At 37.8% G+C, this 20,673-nt stretch overlaps 1 long non-coding RNA gene across 2 annotated transcripts in view; it reads right to left on the bottom strand.

The window, feature by feature from the left end:
* Nucleotides 1-314: 314 nt before the first annotated feature.
* The window catches only part of LOC102636024, a 73,340-nt gene continuing 52,981 nt past the window's right edge, over nucleotides 315-20,673 (bottom strand). For both annotated transcript variants that reach the window (XR_866776.2, XR_001783486.1), the window contains 4 exons: nucleotides 7,654-7,820; nucleotides 7,142-7,191; nucleotides 5,443-5,519; nucleotides 315-991 (listed from right to left, as the gene is read on the bottom strand). This is a non-coding gene — a long non-coding RNA (uncharacterized LOC102636024). The remainder of the gene's footprint in view (nucleotides 992-5,442; nucleotides 5,520-7,141; nucleotides 7,192-7,653; nucleotides 7,821-20,673) is intronic.

Raw genomic sequence — 20,673 nt, 5'->3', positions numbered from 1 at the left:
CCACACAGGAGATAACGGATGTCGGCCACGAGGCTCGAAAGCTAGGGGGTTTTATGGGGTAAGGGGCTTAGGGGTGTGGAATTCAGCATAGCGACACACTATTGCCTTATTCAAACATCAGCAGAAAAATTACATGTACGTGCAGGGTGTCAGAGTTCTGTGAGTTGTTGACTCAGTTCAGATAGCCCTGTTATGTCCTCACATTCCTCTTTATCGTTAAGGTTAAGCTGTTCCCAGGAATGTTTTAACTACAAGGAATACCCGGATTTGTTTTTCTTTTTTTCTCAGCCCCAGGCAGCCTCTAGGCTCACAAACAACCAGCAATTTCTGAGTACTTTATATGACTTACAGGTCTTGAAATTTCATCTTTCTTTCACTATTCTTCTTCAATTATCTGAAAGCAGTTAGTATCCAGTTATGTGTTGTAGGACTGTGCAGATGACATCAGCATCAGGCTTGGGTGGAGTCAGGCCTTCCCAGTGTACAGCACAGAGGAATATTACAAATCCATGTGTATGGCAAGAGGATGGGGAGTTGGCATGTGTTTCTTTCAGCTTTTGTCAGCAGGGGTCTTGGGCATCTGTGTCCTTATTTCAGATGCCATGTTTTGATGTATCCCCACCTGAAGAGTTTGCACTCTGGGTGCCCAGGGTCTACCCAGAACTTTACTTTATATGGATTCTCACAGGCTTTAGCCTAAGACTAAATCCCATGTTTGAGTTAAGGATGATGGAAGAAGTCAGGAAACACTGTTCCATAAGCTGTTTAAAAAGAGGTCTGCCAAATGCTTCCTTCCCACCATTTATATCTGCTCTCAGATTCACAGGACACAGTATGGACACACTTGGGTGTAAACTTCTGAAATCACTCAGATCAACAAGTATAGTGAGACTTGCAGACACACAGCTATAATCCAGCACTAGGGAGGGTGAAGTAAGAGGATGGAGAGATCAAAGAGCTTGAAATTCACAGCAAGACTGTTGAACAAATCCTGATAAAACAACAGTAAAACAAAAATTGTCAATTACAACCTCCCCTGTCATTCCAAAGTCCTTTGGGATCTTCAATCCACTGGAAATGCTATCATCTCTCTTTGCAACTCCTTGTCATTTCAGTCATTTCTTTGGTTTTTACATCATTCATTTCATTCTTTTGAAACAGGTAAGATCACACACATTTAATAGTACAAAATTATTAAATTTAAATCTTTAAAGCTTTAACTTGAATACAATCACTTTTTGATGTTATATTAATAACACACAAATGGAGGAGTTCTGACAATAGAGATTATTTTGATTCCACACAGAGAGACAAACACAACAGGGATGGAAACAAACATATTGAAGAACATGTCTCTCCCCCTTTGTGATTATACAAGTAGTGAAGGCTATTATTCATTGTCAACTTGACAGCATCTGGAATTAGCTACAATACAGAAATGGAGGGTACACTAGTAAGAGATTTGTTTCTTAACTTGAAGTGGGTGAATCAACTCAAGTCTGGATGTTTGATGCAGAAAGGCACATATCTTTGGACCAGATGTTGAGAGGGGAAGAAATTCCCTTAATCTGGGATTCTGCTGGAAGTCTGTATAATCACACAGAAGAAGGAAACCTCTGATCTTTCATGGCTTGTCCTTACCTTGCTAGAGCATCCACCCCTTCACTGGAATTGTAGCCTAGTTTTTTCGGATTTTAGCATGTACTGAAAACTAGCTGAAACTTTCAGCTTTATGGACTGAGCAACTACAGGAGTCTTGGACTTTTCATTCACAGCCAGCCATTGCTGGATTAGATAGACCGCAGCCTGTATGTCATTCCAATAAATTCCCTTTAGATAGATGATAGATGGATGGATGCATATATAGATAGATTGATATATTGATATATTATATATAGTATTATATATATTTGAGAGAGAAGTTCATCCTGTAAGTTCTGTTACTCTATAGAACCTTAATATACATTTTCTTATTTTAATAAAATTAATCAGAAATATGATTAAAGAAGTTTTAGAATTTGCATATGCTTTCAGAAAACTTTAGTTAAAATTAGAAAATATTTATCTGTTAAAATTATTATTTTATCTGTTTTGGGATCTAACCATGAGTATTTACCAACAACGTCTATTATGTGTTATTTTTATTTAGCCAGGAATGATATTCATTACCTACATTATGCAGGTTACATATATGACTAAATACTTGGTAAAATAATGTGCAGAGAAGATTTATATTCTCATGGTTTCAGAGGTTTTCAATCCATGCTCACATGATCTTGTTGCTTTGTACTTTCTCTACCAGAGTGCATCAATATATGCAGGTGGGAACAAATGGAGGCACAATAATGTTTATCTTATAGCAGCTGAGACACACACACACACACACACACACACACACACACACACACAGAGAGAGAGAGAGAGAGAGAGAGAGAGAGAGAGAGAGAGAGAGAGAGAGAATAAATACCAGATAGATAATAGGTAACTGATAGAGAGATGATATAGATTGATACATGGTAGAGAGATAAAAGATAATTAATAGATGATTGATAGATAGATAGATAGATAGATAGATAGATAGATAGATACATAGATAGATAGATACATAGATAGATAGATGATAGATAATTGACAGATTATGGATATAGATAGATGGTAGAATGAAGATAGATGGATAGATAGATAATAGATAATTGATAGATGATATAGATTGATGCATGGTAGAGGGATGATAGGTAGATAATAGATGATAGATAGATAGATAGATAGATAGATAGATAGATAGATAGATAGAGAGATAGAGAGATAGATAGATAGATAGATAGATAGATAGATAGATAGATGAGAGATAGATGAGATATAATTGATAGATTATGGATATAGATAGATGGTAGAATGAAGATAGATGAATAGACAGAAAATTGATAATTGATAGATGATATAGATAGATGCATGGTAGGCAGATGACAGATAATTTATAGATAGATGATAGACAGACAGACAGACAGACAGACAGACAGACAGATAGATATGGAGGATTAAATGCTTCAAAGCCACTCCCAGGGACCTAACTTCTTTCCACTAGACTCATCTCTAAAGGCTCTGCCACTTTCAATAGGACTATTAGCTGGTGAACACAATTTCAACACACAGCCATTTGGAGAGATTTTGAGATTCACAGGGCAATAATTTTCCTTGTTTCCTGACTTGTAATTATCTGAAATAATAAAATAAACCCCTAGAGTAATTCTTTTCTTTCTAGTTTGTCAATCCAACAAATAGCTAGTAAGCTTTTATTTGTTACTCAGTGCTTGGTCCTAGAGATACACTTAATGTGAGACAATCCCATGAAGTCACTTCACTAAAAAGGCATACAGTTCAGGGGAGAGGATAGTGCACTTTTCAATTCAATTTAAGTTTTAAATTTTATATTAGTTCATAAATTTTATACAATGTGTTTTGATTAGATTTATCCACTTCCACAACTCTTCATAGATACACACCCTGATCTCTATGCACACAATTGTTTTTTTCTTTTAAAAAAATCAAGACCATTTTGTGTCACCTATATATTCTAACATGTGTGACCCTCCAGTAGGGCACAGTATGCTCACTAAAGTCTATATTCTTAAAGAAAACTGACCCCACACAAACCTCATCTCCTAGGAGTGGGACTTTGTGTCCCCTTCTGTCCACATGCTGGCATTTAGTCAAGTCATATGCATCTGTAACAACCTCTATGAGTTCATGGGCACAAGTCTTCTGCAGTGTCTGGACGATGCTGTTTTTTGTAGTTATCCGTTGTCCCTGGCTCTTACACACTTGTCACCCCATCTTCTGCAATGATCCCTGCGCCTTACAGGGATGGAGTATGATATAGATGTCTTATTTAGGGATGTGTATTCTGCAGTTTCTTATTCTTTGTACTTTGACCAGTTGTACGTCTCTATGTTGGCTGCCATCTACTGTTAACAGAAGCATTTTGAAGATAGAGCTTAACCATAAGTTGTTAGAGGTCTATTTAATATTAAAAAACCTTTTATATTACTATAAAAAATACTAGTGGTCCAGGGTTTCTCTAGCCACAGGTTGCTGGCATCAAAATGGAACCAAGTCTGGATTTTATCATGTGGAATAGGTCTTAAAACCTAGTTATTCCCATGGCATTCATGTCATTATTGTACTAGTGGGCAGGCCTTGCTAGACTTGGCTGTTATTGTATCTCACAGAGTTCACGGCTGGGTAAAATTCATGATGCCTTTTCTTGACGGTAGCATCCCAGGGCCATACGGAACTATGAAAGTTATGCAACAGCACACTTTAAAAAACGTTGTATATTTTCTTGCACATAGAGCAAGAGTCAAGTGCATATCTATAAAAAAATTGCATGGTAGAAAAATACAGACTTGTTTTATATTTACAACCTTACAATGTGTCACTCATTATGGGATGTCCAAACAATTTCCTTAGTTTAAACCAGAGTCCTATTTAGTGAAGATAAATTTGCCTTAAGTGACCTCAATCAGTGCTCAGCTGGTCATGTATAAAGGTCACTTCATTAATGCAGAAAACAAAGTGAGGAAATAATTTAACTCCAGTTTAATCATTATTCTTGGTAGCAAAACACCAGGATGGCCAGTGATGGATGTCACAGTAAACAAGCCCTTAAAGGTTCAATTTGAAAAGAGTCTGAGGAAGATAAATACTAAATAAGTATTGCCACAAAGGAATGTGAAACCCCTGCAGAATATTATGTAGCAGAGTTGCAGGGTCTACAGAAGGGTTGGCCTTAGGGCTGGGGCTGGAGAGTACCAGTAGCAAGGGAGACTAGAACACACAATACTCAGTGGTTCTCGGGACTAATAAAGCCAGAATACAATAGTGACCTTTTCAAGTGCCGATGCCTAGACAATCAGACTGAAGATCCTGACTTAATGTATTCAAGTGCATCCAGGTATACCCAGGCCATCTGAAAGTCCACACCAATAAAAAATAATATTGGGAAAGTGTTTTAGAAGGATGCAGTGTAACACATAGTTAATAATGCAAGGCAAGAGTGGAGCAAGAATCTTCAGGATTTTCTATAGCTATAAACATATGAGAGTATGTGACACTTACATTTTCCCATGGTCTGTATTTCGCGTTATAATTTTAAGCACTTCATCTTTGTCTAAAGTTAACTATGTGTCTAAAGCAATCTAAGATAGGAATTAAAAGAGACTTCAGTGTAACTGTTTTTACTGTCTAATATTTATGCCAGTAAAGACACAGGAGGCCTAAACTGAGTTAAAAACCTTCTATCTCAGTGAGGCAATTTTATTTTCTTAACTATATACAAAACATCTATTTACACAAAGTAGTCTACATTTCTCTTGAACTCCTCCAAACCAAGGAGAGCTCCTTAGCTCTCTTGCCTAGAATATTGTTTGACCTGTGTCCTACCAGCTGCTTCTCGGTTGTTCCTGAAAATCCATAGAGAGAATCCATATCTCTACTTGGAGTTTTTTCCCGTGAAGGCTCTTCCAAGTCAAGACAGACAGAGAGAGAGGGGGGGGGAGAGAGAGAGAGAGAGAGGTCATCAAAGGTCTAATTCAATTTCTTATAAAAGAAGTTGCTACCTCCTTCCTTACAACCTTGGCAGGCTAAAGCATGTCACCATCATGGGGGGGGGGGGGGTTGCCACTATCCAGTCCAGGGTAGCTTGAGGCCACCCAGCAGACTTTGTCTCAGATCATAGAGCAAAGAACACAAGACCTCTCTCTCCCAAGCAACTTGCTTTAAAACAGGCAGGAACTCTCATTCTTTAGAATATTATCTGTGGAAGATTTTAGAAGCACACCCAAACTGCATCTCTTTAGGACACACATAACTGCATTTGAAAAACTCCTTAAGCTTTTATATTTTACTAACAATTAGGTTTTCTTTTGACAATAGTCAAATAACCTGTAACACTTCAGCAACATACATAGGACCATGTCAGGTTAAAAACTAAAGGACTTTGACCTCATTTTTACAACCCTTCGGATCCATGACTCACTGAACCTCAACCCAGGGATAGATATCTGTAAATTCCACTGTCCTAAAGGAAAGCTATGAGAGAAGGTCTGATCACTACACAAGTCTTTTCTTTTACCATACCCACCTCAGTATATTAGTGCAGACATCAAATCAAGAGCTTACTAATCATGACAAGAGGGCAGGTTTTTCTAATGATATTTTTACATCAACCAAAAAGCTAATACACGACATAAGAAATGAAGCTGATTGATTTGAGGCAATGATCCAAAATCTGCTTTTGGCAGAAAAACAGATAACTATTCACAAATTACTAAATAAGACAGTGTGGTGGTTTGTACGTGCTCAGATCAAGAAGTGGCATGATCCATAGGTGTTGGAGTAGGTGTGTCACTGTGTGTGTGGGCTTTAAGACCCTCATCCTAGCTGCCTGGAAGTTAGTATTCCACGAGCAGCCTTCAGATGAAGATGTACAACTCTTAGCTCTGCCTGCACCATGCCTGCCTGGATGCTGCCATGCTCCCTCCTTGATAATCATGGACTGAACCTCTGAATCTGTAAGCCAGCCCCAATTAAAAGTTATCCTTTATAAGACTTGCCTTGGTCAGGGTGTCTGTTCACAGCAGTAAAACCCTAACTAAAGACAGACAGATTTATGCTGCAATCTGAGGCACTCTACCCTGTACCCCAGTGTCTGCAAGTCACTGCTTCTCTGACACCTTGACATGCTTTCCTTAGGGCCTTTTCACACTGCCTCCTTCCTGAGATCTATCCTTCTCCATGAGCCACTTCCCGGCTTCTCCTAGTCACCCAATCAGAGATTTTCCCAGGGCTAACCAATGCACAGAACTGCGACAATCCTCTGTATACCCCCATTGCTTCTGTTTTGTTTATGGCATTAATCAGACGGTGACATGTTAGAAAATTATGTATTTATTTCTATGTTCCTGCTGTCACATGATGTACTTCTAGCTTGTAAACATGACATTATCAGTAGCTGTATCTGATTTGTTTCCTAATTTATCTTCACTGCATGCAATGGTGCCTGGCAGATATTTAGTGCTCCAGAGACTTGCTCTCTGATATACCAATGTTGGGAGTATGGTAAGAAAGCAGAGATACTAACCAGAACAAGCACAAGTTCTTTGGAGAGGTGAAGACTCCTTAGAAGTTCCACTAGGCAAGTAAAATAAAACACACATGGACTTTAAGTCAAAGTTGTAATGCATTTCATAGTGAGCTATTGTCTCCATGGTCGGTGATTAAATTTTACAGAATTTCAACCTCTGTTGAAAATTACTATTTGATAGATGTGGCCACAGAATAAAAGTTAAACTAGTATTTATGAGGCATATTCCATTAAATTCCACGGGCATTTTATTTCATTAAAGCAAATAAAACTGTGATTTGAAGCTGAACTGTCTCCCATCTCTCTATCAAATACGTGAAATAGATGGTGATTTACATTATGTGACAAAGTGAGCTATCCAATGTTTTTGGTAAAAAGGGGTTGAGCACGCTATCCTCCAAAGTATGAGACCTATCAATGGGAATAAATGAAAGTTTTGCTTCCATTCTCATTTCCTCATTTCCCAACTTTTCTGACACCGTGCAATAATACAATGAAAACATACATACCAGAGAAATAACATCTGGAGTCCCTGCTTTGGATATCACATTTCTCGTTCATTGTCGCATAGAAACCATGCCTGGGCGTTTCTCCATGTCAGTTGAATAAGCACACATTTACTTTTCTTAATTTTTTTATACTTATTCATTCATTGCTTAGATGCAGCATGTGTTACCTAGAAGAAGCAAAGATGGTACTTTTCAAGGCTGAGTGTGCACCAGAAACAATGAGAAGGCTTGCTAAAAGCATAGATGAGCCCCATTTCTAGATGTGTTGGCTCAGAAGATCTGGAGCAGATACAGAAAATGTGTATTTCTTACACCCTCCTGGAGACGTCCATCAATCCATGAACGCTGTTTTGGCCACTCTTGGGGTAATGTTTATCAATTGAGTTCTGAGGGTGCCATTGCCTCCTTTCCATTTGAAAACTAACCTATGGAGTAGATCCATCAACCTAAGACGGAGGTGTGTATCACACTGGGCTATGTCGTAATCCAGACATAAATTTTAGTGGGTAGTGCTGTTTGAATAATTTCATGTAGTGTTGAGCTTGATTTCCTAGTACTTTGTTAAAGATTACCATATATGTTGTCACTGGGGACTTCATTGGTCGTTTTCTGTAGCTCCTGAGTTTTGGGTTGGTATCAGTGTGCTGCTGGTCCCTTAAAATGAGGTTGGAAGTGCACTGTGTCATTGATTTTGGGGAGAAATTAAGGATTAATAAGAATTCATTTAGTGTCTGATAATGTTCACCAAGAATCTAATCCTGGATTTATTTCTAGTTTTGATTAACTAGTCAATCTCCTCGTTAGTCATAAGTCTCTTCAAATTTCCTATTTCAGTCTTGACATGTTGTATGTTTCTATGAACTTATGAAAATTTTCCAGATTTTTTTTCATTTGGCTTACATATTCATTTATAGGAGACTCTCATGGCTTTGTTTTATAGTCATCAATTTAAATAATTTTTTCCTTTTCTCTTAATCTAGCTAAGCAGTGGCTCCAAATCTGGGGGTTGAATGAGGCTTTCACAGGGGTTGCCCACAACCATTGGAGAACCCAGAAATTTACATTATGATTCATCAAAGTCTCAAATTATAGTTATGAAGTAGCAACAAAAATAATTTTATAGTTGTGAGTCACTACATGAGGAGCTGTGTTGAATGGCTGCGGCATTAGGAAGGTTGAGGACCACTGAGCGTGTGTTGTTCTGCACTCTGCTAAATTTGTGTTTCTTTCTTTTTCTAATTCCCGAGGTGCAGAGTTTAGCTGAAATCTTTTTGAATGAAGGCTTACATCATCACAATGAATTCTCTTTTGGTAATAGCATTGTTCCATCTCCAAGCTTGGATAGGATGTGCTTTGTTTCAAAATACTGTCTACTTTTCTTTGGCTCCTTGTTTATATCCAGGAGCCTGGTCATTAATTGCCTTATAATTGTGATTTGGGGGGCATTCTTTCTGACTTTATTTTTCTTTTCAGGAAAGACGCTTATCACCTTTTCAATATTTTAAATATTTTATGTCTTGAGCTTTGCTGCTATGAGTTCTGGCTTGCAGAATGTCCTGTGTGTGCCTGAGAAGAAAACATTCACTGCTGCTGAGTGGAATGTTTAGTGTACATCTGTTAGGCCCACTTGATAAAATATTGTTCACATTTGCTTATTGATTTTTGGACTGCATGTTATTCCCAGTATCAAAAATGAATATTGAACTCTCTTACTATAATTCTGTTGCTATCTATTTATGCATTCGGCTCTTTTATCCCAGAATTATCTATAAATATCATGGTATTCGAATGTTGGGTGTACATGTATGTTCATAGTTGTTATATCTTTTTGCGGTACTGAGCATCTTATTAAATAACACCTTCTACATATCTTGTGATAATCCTTTATTTAAAAACCTATCTTATAATATACAAGTAAAGCCATCCCTACTTTCTTTGCTTAGTAATTACTTTGGATATCCTTTCCTAATGTATGAATAACCACTTTATATTTAAAGAGATTAAATCCTGCAATCAAAATTCATAGAGCAGATAAGTGCATAAAAACCAATTGTATGTTGCCCCAATAGACTCATTTTGGATTAAAACAGTACATATAAAAGTAAGTTGTTAACTTTATTGCTTACCTAAACTTTGAAAGGAAATAAGTAAGCACCTAGATATTACTACAAAATTGCTAAAACTATTTTTCAACCAAATTTAATCTCATCTGTTTCATTCCCTTCTCTTACCTTATCTTCCTCTATTTAATTAATATTTATTGCTTGGATTTCTCTAAACAAATTATGACTTTGTGTATGTATTTATTTCAGTTCATAAATAATCTGTTCTTTAGGTCCTTTCTCAACTTGCCTTTTTGAATTTACATGCCACATGTTGCTTTAGAAATGACTGACCAGGAAAAAAAATAAAAACAATGAAATGATTCCTAATGAGACTCTGCTATGCTCATAGCCCAGAGCCTAGATCAATAGTCAACAGCAAGGCTGCATCTATAAATTGATGATGTAGATACAAAAACTCAGAGCCAAACATTCAGCAAAGCTTGGGGAATCCTAAGGAAGAAGGGGAGGATGGAGGTAGGAGGTTAAGGATACCAGGTGAATATGGCCCACAGCATCAGCTAAGCATGCCTCATGGGGGCTCACAGAGATTGAATCAACAATCACAGAGCCTACACGAATCTGATCTAGGGCCTCTGCATGTATGTTACCGTTGTGTGGCTTGGTGTTCTTGTGAGACTTCTCTCAGTGGGAATAGGGTATCTGGGATTCTTTCACCTTCTCTTGGTTTCCTTTTCCTCCTCCTGGGTTGCCTCATCCTGCCTTGCTATGAGGGTTTATGCTTAGTGTTATTCTAACTTATGTCATATCCAGTTGATATCCCTGGGAGGCCTGCTCTTTTCTGAAGGGAATTGACAGAGGCATGGATTTGGAGTTGAGCGAAGGTGCAAACAGAAACTTTAAGAAGGGGAGGGAGGAGAAACTTTGGTCAGGGTGTAATGTTTGAGACAATAATAATAGTAGTGATGATGATGATGATGATGATGATAAAAATCCATATCTCATGCTAGTTATGGCTTTAATTCACTCAAGGATCTGCATTCTGATGTCTGCTTTATGACTTTATCAACTTTTTTACTCTCTCGGTAGATATTTATGATCTCTTAATGGTTTTCATAATTATAAGTAATACCAGTCACTAAATGTATATAGGTCTCTTCATGTGTTTATTAAAAACCTTACTATCAGAAGTGTTGACTCATAGAATTTATCCAATACTTCTTTGTCAGGTAGGCTGAATGAGTGACCTCAGTGAATGATCTTCATCTTCCCACTCTTTTCCCCTACAATAGTGTAACCCTACTCCCCACCCTGCTTTGGCCAATTACATGGTAGGTAGAAGCCTAAGTATGGGTTACATATTTTTGCTTTCTTCTTTGTGCAATTGAATGTTCTTGCCCTCAAATCTCTGATACTGCTAATAGATTGTGTATTGTCTGCTGAATAGAAATAGTAGATACACATTAGAATTATGTGAATCAGAGTCCAAGGGTCTCAGAAGTTGTCCTAAACCAGAGTCAGAGACAAACCCAAGCACATGACTATCTGGGTTGTCTAGACTCACCTATCAGACTAAAGATGCATGAATGAGTCTTTCAGCTGCAAGAAATGATTCTTATTTTAAGGAATTAGGGTGTTTTGTTGTTTATTTCATATTACTATAAGCAAAATTTACTTGACACATTTGATATTGCTAAATACTTCTCCAAAGCAATTGATCCAATTTCACTCCCACTAACAGTAGCTTCATGTTTTATACTTGATGACATAAGACTTAAACATCTTTGCCAACAATATGGTTGTGAAAGCATATTTTACTATGCTTTTAATTTTATCTCTCTAATTAACAGTGAACATATTTTCACATGCTTTTGGCCATCCCTACCTATGCATTTTATATTTTTATTTGCCTCAGCACTTGTTAATAAGAGTTGAAGCCTTCCCAAGTTGCTTTAAAATTACTTTACAATAGAAATATGCAAATATGATCAATGAGAATCATTCTATCAAGTAAGACCATTTGGATCACCTGTGACTATTCTGACTCATAGTATAAGGTCGTTGATCTTAAGAGAAGGCAGATGTCTTAAATTGGGGCTCAGTTCAAGTATGAAGAAATACTATTGGTTTTGCCATAAAATAATATCAACAGCAATACTGTGTTTACCTAAGGCAGACAGCCACGGGGTAATTATATTTATTTCAACACTCTCATTTCAATAATTGAAGTAACTTGCCGAACTACTTAACAAGAGATAAGTCTTAGAAGTTGAACACCAATCGCCTGCCCCATTCAAGTACTCATTAATGGCCAGATTTTAATAGTTCCATATAAAATACTTTTCCAGATTTCTGATATTTACCTATTTCAAACAAATACTTTTGTTTTCTATTCATTATATTTATTGTTTTCATTTATGGATACCTTATTACATATATATTTAATTTGAGCAATTGATAGTTTTCTACATGAAAATTACGAGGTTTTTTGGTTGCTATTTGTGGTGTTTTGTTTTTCAGAGACTGAAGATACTTGGGCATTCTGTTCTTTACTGGAACATGATGGAATATTTATTCCTTTTTCCTCTAGCACACATGGTTTACAGTGCTGCATATTTACAGGATGTTCTAAAGTGCCAAAACCCCAAACAAACAAACAAAACCCCCATAGTATTACAATATTGGTAACAGAAAGAAAAAGCAAGGGAGAAAATACATTAATATTTGCAAACTCATTTTAAAAACCCATTTCCCTCTGTGCCAATGGATCTCTCCTTTATAATTTCTCAGCCCTGTCTGAGCGGATTCTGATGTGGCTCCCTCTTCCCAATAGTACAGCATGCATGTGCTTTGTAACTCCAGCTTGTTTGTAAATCTTTACATGTTTGATTCTGTTGTCTGTGAAGGACTCAGGAAGCCTGCTGCTCAGGTGAAGGAAGAGAGTTTGGCAGGCAATGAGACAAACATTGTTTCAAAGTCAACTGGGAAATCCAAGGCTGTGAAGACTGAAGTAGTTATGGTAAGCACTTCAAGACGAATGGCGAAATAGCAGTGTGGTGCACATTTGAATCTTGAGTCAAATGCGTCATTTTATCCTCACCAAAATGGGCACTGGAAGTACTTCCATGGTGCTGATGAATTAGGAAGACAGACATTTTAAGATACTCGCCAGTGTCACAGACTAAAAGTGAAGGAACCAGAATGCAAGGAGGACCTCCAGGACTCTGCTTTCTGTGGCTATGCCTTATGGTGAATTCTCCTTGTATGTGTAATGTCTTGGCATTAGAACTTGCCCAGCTACTGTGACTGCTAGCTATTAACTGCAGGCAAGTGCATGCTTTTAGAGATGGTCCCTGGCCAGTGGTAGAATCACCTTAGGTGGGAACCCTGGAGAAGTGAACATGCTCCTTCTACTTCATTAGAGAAAGGAAGGAGCCAGAAGCTAACAAGATGCTAGTGGATGCATAGACTGTTGCCTCGATTTGACTAAGGCCTTGGAACTACCTAGGCTCCAGAGCTCCCTGTGGAATCTGGCTGAGGATGGACTTCATATTAAACTATGATTTTGATGTAACCCCTTTCTGCCCCCCTTTGTTTCTCCTCCCTGTTACTCTCCAGGGACACTTCCTCAGTTCTTCATTTGTACAATAATTTGCTCAGCTCAGCTCTGTCTCTCCAGATGCTGAACCTCACTCTCAGCATATGGACAAGCTTTGCCCTGCAGTCCACATGCAGCCATATGTTACCAACAATACCTATAATTGTGGTCCAGTACCAAACCATAAAGTCAAAACATGATGGTTTTCTCTGTGGTTTTTTTTAATTTAATGAGTAGTTTTTTAATATAAACTTTGTCAATGGTAATATCTCATAATATCAAAAGATAGGACACACCCATGAGAATCTACATCCCTGAAGACACTCCACCTGCTCCAGCTAAGGCATCAGGACATGTTGAGAGCATTCCCTATCTCCTCCAAGAATTCAAGGAATATTTAAATAGCGCAAAAGAAGGCATCAAATTTAGCCAATTCAAAATGACAATACATATCTTACAATAGCAGTAACAACAGTAGCAGAAAATGCATCCTTGACACCAGCTGAACTAACCAGACAATGAGAAAACACAGACGTTAACAGTGACAACAGTCAACTGAAAGGTGTTAGGGTGTGCCTTTGAAAGCTTGTGTTGGGCCTGGTAGAAGAAATAACTGATGATCCATGACCTTATCTGATGACCTGAAGTTCATCCATAACAACCTAGATTCTGTAAATCCTCGCCTAAGTTCTGCATCCCACAATTCCTGATGTGCTTATGCCTCCCTCCTTACAGGCAGAGCAACTTGGTACCTGGCTCTGCAATGATACTTGCTATAACAGTGATTAACAGCTCTGTGGATATCTTTCCTGCCTTCTTTTCCCTTAGTCCTTGAGGTCAGCAACCAAGTTTAATTATTGACATAACCCCCATCTCTGCCAAGCAATCAGCCCACAAGCAATTAACACGTATCTAGCCTTGAAATGAATGCATGATGACAGAAATGGAAACAAGCAATATTGGAATCAGACCTAAACTGACGTAAGAAGTTTGTATCAACTTTCTTAATCATGAAACAACAAACTGTTTCAGATGCAAAGGAGAGAATGACTACCTTCTATGTCTAGCATTGTCTGTATCTACACTATATCTCCATTCTTAAGCAAAATGTATCTTTTCTTGAACTTGGAAGATGTTATACTTTTTGTCATTGCAGGTTTCTTATGAGTAATGTTTTCTATTTTGCAAAACTGTATTTTTCCTCCTAAAATTCTTTTTTTCTCTTGTGTACAGAAATCCTGCTGTTCTTTTGTGTTCAGCCTAGTTCTTCTACCCTGGGGACATCCACAACTACATTTTCCCCTGAAAGGTGTTTTCACTGTGCTACATTGGAAAAGACTTATTTTGTACCATTCCATCCTTCATTGGTCTGGTATCATTCCATGGTATCTTAATAGCTAAAATCTGTATATTTGTAGACTATACCGAGAAGGCTTTCAGAAAAATCAATGGTTATTACTTTCAACTAGAAGAAAGTCTTAGATCTCCATTTCTTCATCTGTTTCCTTCCTGATTATTTTTAGAAATGAAGACTCCAATACACTCACGTAAGCCTATACTATCCAATGGTTATTGTCAATGAGAAAACCTTGTCAAGGTTATCAATACTTAATGCAGAGTAGTAATTTCCCACTTATCTTCTAAACTCATAGCTAGCCAATTAGATTACTTGTCTGTTGACACAATAACACTGCCAGGCAAACAAGCACAAAAGTTTAGCAGCGCATTATCACATGTTGATTGCTGTCATATCTGAGATCAGATGAGTGTCAGCTTGCTGATATGGCTGGTCTGGGTTTCCATATCTCAAATCACTCCCAGTTGTTTAATTGTCAGGAAGGGTTACTGAGGTGGTATGGGCCAATTATACATCTTTATCCTCCAACATGATAGCCATAGTGTTATAGGGAGGACAGAGATAACAAAGAATAAGCAGGATCACCATTACTAGAATCACAACTGGCACACAACCACAACAAAACCCTTGAGTTCAGTCAGATTGGGTCTAAGAGATGAGAATGCTCATGCTTTGAAGTTCTGTTGTCAAATTTTCCAAATTCCCTTCTGTTCCTACAACCAGCTTAAGTGAGTAATGCAATGAGGCAGGATACACACTGACAGTACTCTCAGAACATTTTCTGATCCTCTAGAAGGAATTGATTATATATCCCAAATATCCCCAAGACTCATGCCTGTGATCTGTCCTGAGCACCTAAGAATGTGGCCTGGACAATATACACCATTCATCTGGCAGAACATTTTTTAAAATAAATCTCCAAGAAACCGAGTAATAAAAATGGCACAACTTAGCTATTTTTTGGTAGTTCTCATATCACATATAGGATAAGATCAGGACATTGAGCAAATCCTGATCCACAGTGTTTCAATTTCATTCTGACCGTGGCGTCCTCCATGGATCAATAGCACTAGATGTTGCAGAAGAAATTCATTTATCCCATACACACTTTCTACGGTGGAATCCCAAAGTTTCCAACCACACCAACTTTTATAAAGTCCCACGGCAGTAAGTTCTCTAGAGCTGGCTGTACCTATCTACTTCAAGACTCTTCCAGTGGGTAAAAGAAATAATGCACCCAGATTATATGTCTCAAGTGTGCGTCCAATGAAACAGACAATTGTCACTCCTGAATAATCTCTCTACCTTCTACAGTTACATAACCATCACCAGCCCTTCCTACTGGTAGTGAGAAGGAAGATTAACACTGAACTCTCATTCTAGAATTATATATATACATATGTAGGACATATACATAAAATTAAGAAATGATAGTAAGATGCAGTATTCTACTTTTATGCTACAAAATCTAAATAGTATTAATATGACCAGATAAATATTATCATAGTTATTTTCTCTCATCCCTGGTTAAGGCTTAGAATTGTAGAACAAGGCACAGAAACAGTCTTTGAGAGATAATGACAGGAAATTACTACACTGCGGTTTTCTACATTTTACATAGACTCCTAATCCATTACTTTCTTCCCAACTACTCAATAGCTCAAAATACTTACTTGTCTGCATTGTTTTGTTTGTTTGATGGCGAGTTTTGCTGAGTAGTGTAGGAGTTATTTAGCCACACTGACCCTCTAGTGTCCTGTTCTCAGACTTCTTCCTTCGCCCCCCCTCTTCCCTTCCCTCTTCTATTCTTCAACTTCCCCTTTTTCTTTTCTCTATTTTCATCTCTACTCTTGGTCTTCTTTCTATCACATCCATTTCTATTTCTATTTCCAGCTTCAACAAATATTTCTTAGGGGCTTACTTCTGTCATCATTACTCTGAAACTAAAGGCACATCAGCAAGGGGCCAAGGAGAGCAGTTCTCTTGCTCATGCTCAGCACAGATGAAAGGCATTTAAAGGTAATTACAATTCTCCTGGGGGAGTCCATTAGCTATCTATTATTAGCCCAAGCCAAAAGTCACATCTATACTTTACAGCATCACATCGAGTGCCTGAAACTGAAATTACAACATGGCCCACACATTTAAGGTGCTATATTTAAGGTTAAGATTGGTCTGTCCTCAATCTACAGTCAGGCCAAATTTTCTCATTTTCTTCATCTCAATGAGCACACATTCACACACATTAAAAAGGAATAAATTTAATTATGAATATGAACATAATGTCACATTCATTTCAATCTTGTAGAAAACCTGGTTAAACCTCCCAGAGGATCTTTCTTTGTGTCACAACATCATCTTCCTTGTGACGGATTTCACACTTCTTTTATATTATGGGGTAATGACTAAATTGCTACTAAGGGAAATGGCATTTGTCTAATGGAAGAAAAATATTGGTGCAGTGTAAAAGATCTGAAACATTCTGAATTCCTAAACCAGTTTCTCACCTAAGGAGTAGAGTGTAGATTATATTATTAGTTACTATACTCCCCTCATCCTGGCAGAAAAGAAAGGGGTCTGTAGCTAATTCCAGTAAGAAACACTGTGAAGCAGAATGTGGCAAGAATTCACTGACTTTTTTTTTTTTACATAAAATATGTCCCATGCAAAAATTTAACAGCACTTTGTGCCAAACATGCATTCAATAATGACATAATGGAATGCACACATCTTCTGGGGAAAAGGGAAGCTATTTTGGTCCAGTGAGAGATGGAATGCGTCAAATAACTAAAGAGCTCCCTTCAATACCACAATTTTCTTTAAAAAATATCCTGAAAGCATTATACTATCAGAAAATATATCCATTAAACCTGATATTACCTACAATATTTTGAAAGACTATAGACTGAACTTTAATGTAATCCTTCATCTATGTTTTCTGGCATAATGAAAAGGGGAGACTAACAAGAAATCTTGTATTTAATACCAAGTACTCTCAGTGCTTCACAGTGGTTCTACATTTCGCTTCATGATTATTGTTTCATCCACGCAGGCACGACTCATTAACAAACTACATTAAATACCTACGCTATGGCAAGAATTCTAGTATTGTGAATGAAAGGATGAAAAGAGATATTTCAGTCTTTACAGAACTTACGTTGGGCAGAGATATTTTAAACTTTTAAAAATAATAAATACAGAGAATTATAACTGCATTGAAGAAATAATGCAAAGCAATAAAAAAGAACTATGGGCTGAGATGGGGAGTATCAGGAGACTATGTAGATACTAAAACATAGAAGATAAAGAGAGACAGCTGTGTAGGATCAATAAGTGTCATAGAAGATTCTAGTCTCAGAAAAATGTTAGAGAATATATATTAAATCCATGAGCTTATGGTAGGTCATGTATATAGGATGTACACTGTTATGGGTCTATTTGGATTTCCTTAATAGTCTTTCTCTAGGACTGGACGCTCAAATTTTAGCTACCTGCATTATCAATACCTTATATCTGTAGCAACTTCCTTTAAAGTTATTCCTTTGTGTTTAGGGTACCAGAGTTACTTTGGGTACAGTCACAAGTTCCCATCTCCAAAGAGGATCCACGGCCAATGACTGACTAGAAGCAAGTATGAAAGCTCAGATTCTTGATTCCAAAGAAGAAAGCTACATAGTATCATTTGTGTGCTTCACACAGCCTAAAGTGATAAAGCCAGAACTGGAACTTGGCCTGAAATCCTTCCTTCCTTCCTTTTTTCTTTGCCACTGACTTCCAATATGCCTTCACTGGTATCTCCTTGGAGCCCAGTTTGAATCAATTGCCTTTGGTCAAATTTTCATGGTAGGTTCTGTACTTGTTGAAACAGCCTTCAGATACCCTGTATACCTACACAAGTGGAAGAGATTACATCAAGGTGAATACTATGCTTGGTCTGGATAGTTTACAATTGTAGTAGAACTAAGGAAGTATTGATAACACTGATGAAGAATTATTTTAATCCTTCCACAATACAATTTTATAACTCTAGGGAAAACCACATGCCTGAGATTAAATTTCTTATGTACGCTGTGAAAAGCAGGCCCACAGTGATCTCCCAGGAATTTTTCTTAGACTAAGGTAATATGTTCCATGCATGCATGGTATGAGTGAATTATGAATAAATGTATATGCTATCTAAAAGGAAATAGCTGTGAACTATTATTCTAGAAGGTAGTCTTTATTTGACTTATTACCATATGCTTGCTGAAGCAAAAGTTAACAGTCATCTCAAAAGTCAGTAGGGTAGAGGAATTATTTCAATCATTTTACCTCATATCTGAGTAAGCTTTAATGAAGACAACTGAACCAATGAAAGAAAAGGAGAAAGACTCCAGTGATAACTAACCTAGCAAATGTGTGTGCTCTGGGTGGAAAAGGTAGAAGCTGAGAAGGTCCATGCTAAAACCTGCAAGATCATGTTTGTTACTGAGTCACAGGATTTAGACATGTTCAGCAATTCCTGCTGCTGAGAAGTCAGAATGGATCAACATTCCAGAAAGGGGCAACTACCACTGGAAATATGACAGACACTCATAACTTCACAGCATTGCTTAAAAGTCATTAAAGTTGGACAACTGGATTTAAAATTAGCTATAAAGCATTTGTGACATATAAGAGTTTCAGATTTCCAGTTCTATGGGTAGAGAAGATACCAGAAGATCACAAAGGTGCAGAGAGCAGTTGGCCAAGTACACAACACAGTATGCCATGGCACAGAATCAAGTCCGTTAGTGAAAATTCAGGTCAATGCCTTTCATTGCTCGTGCCAGGCCAGCTAGCTCCCTTTAAGTCTGGTTCCCACAAATGTAAGGTAAGACAACGATTATACACATCTCATCGATGAGTAAAATAAATGGGCACCTTTGCGATCTTTTATCATAATATATGCACCCAATAAAGACATCTTCCCTTTGTCCAAACTTGCCCACCAAACTTAGAAAAACAAAATATTGTCAACAAATTCCCTGCCTAGCCCTTTCTGTCTTCTTCCCCTCGGCCTTCTTACTCCAATGCTGGTTGTGTTCCAGTTTCTCATGTGGCAACTCCCCCAAGCTGACTATCAATTTTTACATTTTTTTCTCCTCCAGTCTTTGCCCTTTTATTGAGAAAACATTCTGGCAGTTATTCACAACTCAACACTCATTGGCTGTGAATATGAGACCCAACTATCATCTCTCTATCCCTCTCCAGTCCAAACGACTCAACTAGATATTCTTATTAATACTAGAGAACACCTATTCTGTAGATCTTTCATTTACTTTAGTTTATGTGAAAATTATAACATTGTTAATTTTCCCTATCTCTAGCCAGTTTTTCCACACAAGCTGACTTTGTAGAGAAAAGCAAAGCCTTTACATCCACAGGCCTTTTTTGTTCCTATCTAAAATTAGTGCAGCTGCTGCTATACTATTTTAGGGAACGCAGGACATGCGCCTCTCCTCAGATGTACCAGCTTGTCCAGTTATGAAGCAGCATACGTTATGGGGTATGTATGTTTAGCATCAAACCCCAACACCACAAGGCTGCAGCTTCTGCTCATTTACCACAGAGTTGGCAAGTGTGTGATTGGTGAGCACAGAGGCTGGTAGGAAGGATAAACATGATTTTTATGTGAAAAATATGTAAGAGAGCAAGAAGTCCAAAACAGGGGATGCCTGTGCCAGTTTGCCTTCCATTGCTGAGACAAAAGCAGCAAGGAGAAAGGGGAGGAGTTAAGTTTACATCGGCACTACAGTGCATCATGAAGGAGAGTCAGGAACCAGAGGCAGGGATCAGGATTCAGGAACTTGCAACGATTATGGGAGAACACTGCTTACTGCCTTGTTTCCTACAGTTTGCTCAGACTGCTTTCTTCTATAACCCAGAAGCAAGAGTAAGTGGGGCCCTCTCACATCAATCATTAAGAAAATGGCTAATAGACTTGCCTATAAGCCAGTCTGATGGAGTCATTTTCTTAATTC

The sequence above is a fragment of the Mus musculus genome, chromosome 2 (genome assembly GCF_000001635.26).
Source record: "Mus musculus strain C57BL/6J chromosome 2, GRCm38.p6 C57BL/6J".
Taxonomy (NCBI): Eukaryota; Metazoa; Chordata; class Mammalia; order Rodentia; family Muridae; genus Mus; species Mus musculus.
Note: the sequence above shows the minus strand (reverse complement) of the source record. Positions and strands in the feature narration are given on the sequence as shown.